Genomic DNA, 10,700 nt, shown 5'->3' with positions numbered 1-10,700 from the left:
TGGTGGTGGGGCAAGACTGTAGGCACCAGGGAGTCCTACGACGAGACCTGGCCCGCCTACTGACCCCTCTTCGTGCCATGTGGTTGGTGCTCGGACGATATCATAGCTTTATCCCGTCCCTTTATCTTCATCATACATTAGTCCTGAGGCTTCACCATGGTTTGTGTGTTTTTTTTCTTCAAACGTCCCGAAAGTGGGATACTTCCTTTAAGGAAACAGCTAAAGACATTGTTATATACCCACTCCCCCCCCCCCCCCCACCCTGTATCAATCGATGTTCCGCTCTTTTCCAGCGCACGTTTGCCACGGGATTGTAATAGTTTCACAAACTGTTTCCTAATGTTGGCTCTATGGAAGTAAAGTCATGGTAAGAGCATCGCTATCACAGAATTTCGATACAGAGAGTTACGACCGAAGATAAGACGCAGAGGTAGCAAGATTTCAGCTTTTCGTGGTGTCTAGCGGTAATTTTTTTGTGATTTTGACTCAGCTGGCGCGAACACTGATCTCGCAGCTTTTTTGCAGGCCCAATCTCATCAGGCCTCGCTTGCAGATAAACATATTGCAAGTCATCTGTAACACTGACCATGGCTGGTACCCCGGTGATCGAACAACCACACTCAACTCTGTTCTTTTTCTTCAGGCAAATCAAAGATCGACGCGAGAAGAAAGTTGCTTAACAGCTAACGACACGGAAAACCGCACTCAGATGCGTTCAGACGAGCCGGGAGTAAGACGGACTCTTGAAAGCTTGCAATAAGTTGAGAAGCTACTGCTCAAGCTAAAGTTCGTCCGAGCTGCGAAGACGTGGATGAAGCCCTCGCGCTACACAGAGTGCTTTTTTTGTACATCAAGAGCGTGGCTGCTTTTTGTGCGCTCTCCTCGTGGCCTCCCACTCAGTCAGACAGCTCGGCGAAGTTCTCTCCACAGCCAAGCCCTGACATTTGCCTTAACGATTTTAACCAAGGCAACAGCTAAAACACTGCCGTCTCCGTCGCTTTAGCCACATGACTTTCAGCATGCTGATTTGCTCAGCGATGTTTTCTGTATGTTTGCCAGCGCTTAATGCAAAGGCCAAGTTCTTCGTCTCTGAAGCCTCTCTCTCATCCTATCTCTGTGAAGTGCTGCTTGGAAATCGGGAGTTAGTTGCAAATTGCAGCTTCTAACGAGTTAGTGTTCTACACATCAGCTGCAATCCTTAATTACACTAATTAAATATGATAACATCCCAAAACGTCTGTTTTTGCGAGCTCGACCCGTTAACGAGCTGCGCCATTAAAGAGATTGCTCCACATTTGCAGATATTAAATCCAGCATCACATATGATCAAATAAGCTCACTTACGACTGTTGGAATAATTTCAAGTGAAAAAGACTGCTCTAGACAACACAATTTTTCTTTTTAGGAAATCTGCCTCTCAAGACATCATTGTCTGGTCATGCTGCTTGGTTTGGTTATTTGGATCAGAGCCCTTTCGACAAGATATAATCATTCAATAATATATTGTTGTGTAATGCTTCAATTAAATTTGGTTTAGCCTTGATCGTCGTATTACAACTGGAATGGCAGGCCTTCAAAAACATTATTATGGCGTCATGGACGCTTGGGTGGCCTTGAAACAGCTTGCACGAAATAATCTGTACATCTTCGCGGGCGTGTAGCTAAACAACTAGAGGGGCTTAGATCTTACGAAGGGCAGGGCTGTGAGCCGCGCTGAATGATCTTCAAGATCGCCATTTCGGTTCAAAGCCCCATGCAAATGTGAACCACACCCTGTAAACTGCATAATATACATTTTGCATGCAACTGTACAATATATCATAACTATACATAGCTACTATACATAACTATATGTAAAGAACACACACACACACACACACCACACACACACACACCACACACACACACACACACACACACACACACACACACACACACACACCACACACACACACACACACACACACACACACCACACACACACACACACACACACACACACACACACACACACACACACACACACACACACACACACACACACACACACACACACACACCACACACACACACACACACACACACACACACACACACACACACACACACACACACACACACACACACACATACACACACACACATATACATACATATTATATATATATATATATATATATATACATATACACTCAAGCCATGGCTGTAAGGCATTTCCGATGTGGCGGAAACAGACTTTGCGCAGTGGGATGCATAGACCTTTTGATAGTTGTCAAGTCGTTTTAACGCTAACACCAGTGTACGTTCACCACCAAATAAAGTGACGCTTATATCCACCTTTGTTTTGATGCTTACATGCACTGCCCAGTGGATGTACAATGTGAATGTAGGGGATGTAGGATGTGGATGTAGGGGATGTAGGATATGCGAAATCGGCGGGATGTCTGTATGCTTGTGTCCCACAGTGCCTGCATGGGTGTATTGGGATGTCTACAAGTTTAACATTATTCACAAACTTTTATTTCGTATGCGTGTGCATATGATCACCTTCGTGACTTGATAAATTCGCCTCTAGGCCATGTGCACTAAGCTGTATTGTCACGGCAAGCTTCTCATCGATCACAGAGTTACTTAGAATTTTCCAGATTTAAATATGGGTCACTGCTCACCAGAATCGTTCCCTTACATGACACCTACAGTGTCTGCATTAGCAATGTCTGTGCATTTAGAATATAAAAAAACATGTCGGCGAATGGACAAACAGCGATCATATTAGCAGCAGAACTGATTTCAACATCGAAGTCAACCATACTGTATCAGTGCGTTAACGTCCGTAGGCATTCCCTACACTCGCTAATATTCAACTAAGGTTTTTCTTGGGCGTTGTTAATGGTTGTTCGTACATATCCTTAAAAGAAGGCTTGTTTTAGCGGAATGTCGGCTTTGGTAGCATTGTATGATCTGATCACGATCTGAAAAGACAGCGATTTGTCTCGACAGGCTTCCCAGAAATCAACTCTGCGCGCGTCTCTGAATCGGGGGCCGTGGCGGTTATTTGAGGGGATGTTTAGAGTGGGTTGGAAAAGTTGAAAGATTTGAAAAACACATCTGTAACTGGAAATATCGGGTGGTGGCCGTTTGGAAAGACCAGTGACGGAAAGACGAACTAAATGGTCATCGCCCATGGGAATGGGGTCATTTGTTCAGGGAATGGCTAGTTGACAAGAAAGAAGAACGAAAACGAGTCGCACTGATGACAGTTCGACCAGTTATATACACCGTAGGTCTCCGATAAGACAAATTGTTCGGCACGTTTACCTCGCACATTCCGCATTCTACTTTCCTAACATCCTCAATCCACAATCTTCATCCAATCATACTCAAAACGCGCCCACTAAGGCATGGCTCACCCTCCTCTGCTTCCATCTTAGTCGGTAGATTTTCTATTTCCAGGGCTATGAGCCATCTTGCAATGACTTCGCCGCTTTATTTTAAAGGCAGCGATAACATTTTCTGTTTGTGTGCCTTGCGTCATCCCATACTTCGCTGGGACGGGGATAAATGCGGTTGTGCGATTGCAGTGGAACGAATAATAACATTTTCCGACGCTTAAATATATTACAACGATTTGGGCAGGGATGCAGCCCGCGGGGGGCCATCGATTCGGGCGAAGGATGGCCCACCTGGGACCAGGCAGCGCCTGCCTGCAGCTACGGCACGGCACCGGATATCGTTGCCTGCGCCTCCAAAAACATCTGCTGTTGCAGCATCATGCCACGAGCCTCTGCTGTTGCAGCACCATGCCACGAATCTCCGCTGCTGCAGCATCATGCCACGACGGAAGTCACACGGCTTATTGGATTACTTCATATGTATATGGCATGTGACGTATAGGAGTTTCAGCGGGTTTAAGTGAAGACAGCTGACGCAAATGTGCGTCGGTGTTATCACTTTCATCGATGTGTTCTGTTGCATTGTGATTTGTAGCATAAAGACAAAGGAAGTTTTCACCTGTAAGATATCACGTAAGTTGTTACGTGCGTTTGCTAGGAGCACTATCTGTACAGATAAGGCAGTGCTCGTACCTTTATTCCTCGTAGAATAGCCTGGACAAAGGAGAGCACATAAAAATAATACATCTATATTACAATTCTTTTGGTTATTCTACGAGGAATAAGGCCATTAGAACTGTCTTATCTGTGAAAGACCACATGAAACAGCCAATGCACATACGAGAAGTGGCAAGAATATAACCTTTCCCGGTCCAATTTCCAGGGCAGTTTATTACGAGCTGCGCCATTCATAGTTAGAATCTTGAAAAGGGCTCCCTCTTTAACGTTTTAGAACAAAGTTTTTGGTGAAGGTAAGCATTCTGTTTTGCGTGTGCATTTGAATATTTCGGTACGTGAATTGGAGCATTCTAATCAGACAAATTTTCGGGCCCGGACACAGTCGGGCGTATCTCGTTCACTTTCTTGAAAGGCAAGTCTTGGATACGATCCACAGTCGCAGAGGCGTCAAATTTGCATGTTTATTTGGTCCCAAATGATGCGTTTGTTCCACATTCGTACATGTGTGTGAACAGCGTTTGAATGTTTCGACATTTTCGCATGCTGGTTGCGTGGTCAATTCTCCGGACTCACTCCATTCTGAATCCGAATCTCAGCTCCATTTCCCACGCTCCCGATTAGCGAATGCCAGCGGTGGCCGGATCCCAACGTCCCATTTGATTACATACATATATGCATCTCGGTGATAATCTATTCTCCAGTTAAGTTTTAGAAATTACAAACCCACGCGACAAATGTGTGTTTGAACTCCCATCTGGCCCACCGCGCTTCCGAATTCGACAGCGGGCATGCCAGGACATCTCTAAACAAACCACACCCCTAACTTCAATGCAAAACTTGCAGAATTCAAAATGACCAGAAGTCTCGGATATGCTGCACGTTCGGGCCTGAGAACCCGCTTTGTTTTACAGCCTGCACGCCTTTACGTTGCTCGCCCGTCAAACGCTGATGTGCAACACGACTTGCATTATTAACCATAAGTTTCGATGTCTGTGACCCTGTCCTATCCACGCACTAAGCTCAAGTACACCAAGGCGCATGGAGGGCTTCTAACCTTTGTTTTCTTCTCCAGCTGTGATGGCTGTGCATAATTAACTGTTCATACCTCCGCCAACACCGCGTCGTCAGCTTCCCACCAGCTTCGAACAAAAGGCAGACAAGCCCAAGGAGAAACCTAGCCATTGCTTGGTTTTGATCGCATGCCTGTTTGCATACAGCCTACCACAGCCTCCCCCTGCCCAGTCCCAGCGCAGAGTAATAAATACCGGGTAAAGATCAGTACAAACAAAATATGCAGTGTTCGACCAGAAACACAGTAGATGTGCAACGTGTGCTTGATTTTTCGATTACACTAAACATACGACACCCGCTAACTGAAGGTGGCTTGACGCATGTGCCACATTAGTGAACGGATCAAAACTTTTACTGATAATTGTGCGAGGACTATTTGCACGAATGTCTCAGGGAATCGCATACTACACAACACTGGCAGCATGTATCACCTGGTAGCAAACAATTTAACATATTCCATAATTAACTGGAAGAAAAGTCCAATACACTTCGGAACTAGAAGATTAGTTCTAACACTATATCTGGAATAGAAAAGCCTCGAACTGGCAGCCGTTGGATTATGGACCCGTTACGTTGCCGATTGAGCTACTGAGACCACTTGGCATCCCGCGGAAGTAAAAAAAAAAGAAAGAAAAATGATCATGGTGTACCGTGCAGGAAAACTTTGGCCTGGTTCGCCGTGGTAGTTTTGCTGCTCTAGATCAACAATCAGCAATGAATCGGCTCAAGACATTTAGGCCATCTTTCGTTTGGTGCCGGGTTCATCACACCTTGAACGCGTGAACCCTATGGACTAGTGGACAAAGTATCCATTAGATCTGGTGTGCTACCGACGTGCTTCGGTGGGCGCTGACCCGGTGGACTCGCAAAAACTGACGCTGGCTGTCCAGCTGCAATTTAACGTTCCTGTTATCAGCACGCGCAGCACGGTCCTCGTGACACCAGAGGGCGCGCGCCGTCTCTGTCCTGGATGGGGCCGGCGAGCCTCGGCACGAGCTCGCGCCCCGAGCGACCGATGCGCCGTCATACGTCTCTTTTGTCAGTGTTCCGCTCGATTTCCGGCAGCCAATTACAGCCGGAGCCGAGGCGGGCTGGCACGTCACTTAACGTGACGTGACGTCAAGCTCCGAGGGCATCGGATGGTGTGCGTTAGAGGAAGTGCTCCATATTTTTATGGGGATTTGAATTGAGATAGCTATTTTCGGGAAGATTTCCTGCAGCCAATGGTTATGCTCTGAACAAGACCCCTAATTCTCTCGTTTTCTGAGTTGGGTATAAACGAACTTGTGCGGGTCTCTAACGCTGCCTTATTTTAAGTCAACGGGAGATGCATGTCAACGAAACGCTACACGACTTCCGCCTTCTTAATGACCATACTGTATTCAAAGTTAAGAAAAATATGACCACTGAGTTATTTGTATTTGGGGTTCGTCAACAACAATCAGAGCATCATCCAGTTAGCTTCTGACCTATTAAATACGCTAATGGCAAGTCTCATACACGGCTATGCTTTGTGATACGTACTGCAGGAACTTGAGCAGTGCTCCTAGCTATGAGAGAAATGGGCTCGGAATCGAAAAACGCAGAGATAGCGCTACAACCGAGAATGTAAATACAAGTGAAAACAAAAAAATAAACAGGAAAACCACGATAAAGAGCCGACATACACGCTCATGACGATATTCGGGTTAACACACATGCATTACTGAACATGCCACCTCTCGGCGGCCTGAACTACTACAGGTGAGTCGGGTCATCCGCTGCTGGGCAATCTGATGCGTCATTCTTCCAGCGACTTTGGTGCGACACAAGCATTCCATGATGTAATCAAACATTACGTTTTGAGGCGAATAGTAACAAAATAGTGAGACCGAGTTGTCCAGCGCAGCCTTACGCACCTAGAACCATTCTCCATCATATCTCTGATGCTTGCACCAATATCTTCACAGTAGACTTCTCCGTTAAAGGGAATAATTCACCTTTGAAGGTATTAAAACAAGCACCGGACATGGTGCAACAGGCTCACTTATAACAATTCGCCTACTTTTTAAGGGGAAAAGGATGCTTTAAATAACACAGTTTCATAAATACGCTCTGTTTAACACAGTTTACGTAAATACGCTCTAAATAACACAGTTTCATAAATACACTCTGTTTCATAAATACGCTCATCAATATGTCATGGTTTGATTACGGCATTGTACCCTCGCACGATATTCGTTGAGAGCCCACTGACGGCCGTTATATCTGGAAATCGCGCTCACGAACGCAACACATGAACGCCCCGAATTTTTACAGGCCTTGATCGCCGCTTGGCATGTGAAACGGCAGGATTTGAATGACGTTATCATGACATCATAAATACCACGGTGACTTTGAAATACTCTCTCCGATATACCCTCCCCCATTTTCGCGGGCGTTTAACTCAGAAAGTAGGGTGGTTTAGGTTTTACAAATGGTAGGATTGTGAACAGCACCGAAAGGTGTTCATGACGGCTATTTCAGTTCAAAAACCCCAAATAAATATGGAACGCTCCCCTTAAGCTTCGGGCGCACGCTAGGGTGCAGTTCAGCTTTGGCTGTGCGTAAGTGGTTCACCTGAACTTCGGCTATCGTTTAAGGAAGTTGTTGCTCAGTTCGGCTGTATGTCAGAGGGTTAAGGGGGAGTGTTCTTCATTTGTATGGGAATCTGAACTACAATAGCCATCTTGATAACAGTATTAATAGCCATATCCCTCGTACAATGCTGAGAGCAATTGTATATTGTGTGATAAGCCTCGCTGCCTCTTAAAAAAAAACCACGGGACCGAGCTTTCCTTCCGGCAAGGACACACATATTTACTGAACAGAGAAATTGTGGGGTTCAGACCAGCCTTTTCAACTTGAAATTATACCAACAATTATAAATAAGCTCATTTCACCATATTTGATGCTTGCTTCAATATATTCAGATGTGGAACATTTCCTTTAGTGCGGCTCCAGTCGCATTCCACACTTTGGGTGTGTTGATGAGCTTCGGAGGTATATTGTATGTACAATTATCGGGTGTGAGACCAACCACTGATGTTTAACAAGGGTGTAGTTTGACCTCGTTTGCACTTCACGGGCGTTGTACTGTTTCAGATAAGGTCGCATTCCGGGTGTATTTCAGAACTGTGCGCCACGTTCAGCTTCGTCACTGCCCCGGCAATATGACCCACCTTCGGAGGTAGGCCAGGATTGTAGTTAAGCTTCGGTTGAACGCGCGCGGTGGGTAGGCTACCTTCGGTTCTGTCAACTAAGAACTAGCTTTAAATCTATGTCGTCCGCATCCGCGAACACCAGCTAGAGCCGGGACCAAATATTTTCACACCCAATTTGTTTTAATCCACCTCATTCCTTACCGCAGCGTTCTCGTGCGGATACGCTGCCGTGCCTCTGTCAAGTTCTGCATTGATCGAGACAAACTTTGTCTTCGACCCTCGATAGCATAAAAAATGATGGCGTTTTTTTGGCCCGCGGCCAGTTTCATCAATACCACACACACCTAGCCGTGATTGGTTACATCCGACCAAACCTTGATCCAGACTTCTGCCTTCCGCATCCACCAGCCATGAGGGTGAATGCCTTAGAGTGCTCTTCATGGGCAAAGCCGTCGTAGACCTGTGACGTTGCAGGCAGGCACGCCGTGCAAGACCGCATTTTCACCAACCAGCCAAGAGTGTAACCTTTTCGGTGTCAGCGCAGAGGCTGTTGTGACGCATCTGTTCGCGACATTACCGGTCACGTCACCCCCGGCAGATACCTCGCCATCGAGGAACGGCCCCCAGCTGACCTTAGCCTCGAAGCCGAAACGACGGACTCCGCAAGTCGGTCACTACGCCGACCGATTGGAGTCGTGCGGCAACTCGTCCCCACCAGCGGTAGGGTTGGCGGACACGTGCCGGGTCGATCCCGCCGCAATGACCGCCGTCACGTCACGTCACGTCACCGTCACGCAGCGCGGCCGCCGTCGCGCGTGCACGACCGGAAACGGACGACCCGCGCGAGTGGCCGGAGGACCGGGGGCGGACGACCCGCCCGAATGGCCGGAGGTGGATCGCAGCGACCCAGGGATGCCACACAGGAATGGACGGGCGTGTGGGACGACTGCCCGAGCAGTCACTCGGCAGGGCGGGACCTCCGACCGACATGGCCGCCGTACTGCCTGCCGGTCATGCCGGTTGTTCGAGCCGGAGAGGTTTCGTTTGTGAGGACCCCCTTGAGCCCGGGTCGAAAGGAAGGGGCAGGCGTGGGATTCGCGTGAGATGAGATGGCAGGTGACAGAAGCGAGGCAGAAGATATGTGAGATGATGGGACGAGACGGGACGGGGAAGGTGGGCCGAGACGGGATGGGGAAGATGAGACGAGACGGGATGGGGAGGATGAGGGGTGACGGGACGGGGAAGATGAGACGAGACGGGATGGGGAAGATGAGACGAGGCGGGACGGGGAAGAGGGGACGAAACGGGACGGGGAAGATGGGACGAAACGGGACGAGGAGGACGGGTGTCTGACGATCACAGTACGTCACGGCCCGTGAGGGGATGTATGAACATACGACAAGATGCGTCGAGACAAGACAATATGTGTCGCGCATGATGGAAGGGGGAATTCTGGGAGAGACTCGTAACAGCGGCACGGCTGCCGTAAGTGAGCGCAATGCAGCGCGACCGGACACCGACCCTACGCCAGGCGCCGGTGGCAGATATTGTCTAACCTCCATATTCACACATGTGACACCCCAGTCCGGCGCACGATGGACAGGCGAATGAGCGGAATCACTGCAACTGTCATCGAAAATTCGCTCCACAAACTCATCTGCCCCGGTGTGGCGGCAGGTAATGTCAGCCATTTGACGGGGGGGGGGGGGGGGGGTTCCATTTCATGACGAGGCATTGCTCCGGACTATTTTCAATTCGATTCGCATCAAATGGATGTTACGACCGGCATTCAGTGCGTCCTTCCAGCAATGCTTTCCCACCTTCCCGGCCAGTAAGCTCAACCTGGCGGTCTTGATTGGGTTCCAGCCTCGTATTTATCAAAACCAGCGCGTCGTCACAAGTCACGGAGTTCACTGAAGTCTGCATTGCAACGATTTTTTGCATGCCGTTAGTGTAATTCATGTGCATAAAACTCGACTCGGCCTTCTATCAAGTGAGCCTGAAAGCAGTAAATCAGAACAATATTTGCAAAGTCATCCTTTCGGATGGGTGACGACCTTGAAGAACAGAAAGGAGCATCATAATAGGAAAAAGGAGACGGTTTCGAACGTCAAACGGTAGGGCGGGTTTCTGCGATTGATGAAATGAAATAGAAATGCACGAATGTTCAGAAAGACCATTTCGCTTCACTGTCTGCTACAATACGGCACATCGCAGGCCCGGTCCTTAAATCCCATTCGTACTTAACCCATGGTCCTACGAGTTCATCTATACCAAACCCCACGGTGCAATAAACATGAGCGTTGCACTCTCAAATCATAAATACGTCCGTTGGAAATCTGCTGCTCCATTCACACGCCAATCGTCCAAATCACTG

Source organism: Pollicipes pollicipes, unplaced genomic scaffold (assembly GCF_011947565.3).
Source record: "Pollicipes pollicipes isolate AB1234 unplaced genomic scaffold, Ppol_2.1 Scaffold_4219;HRSCAF=4965_pilon_pilon_pilon, whole genome shotgun sequence".
NCBI classification, from domain to species: domain Eukaryota; kingdom Metazoa; phylum Arthropoda; class Thecostraca; order Pollicipedomorpha; family Pollicipedidae; genus Pollicipes; species Pollicipes pollicipes.
Note: the sequence above shows the minus strand (reverse complement) of the source record.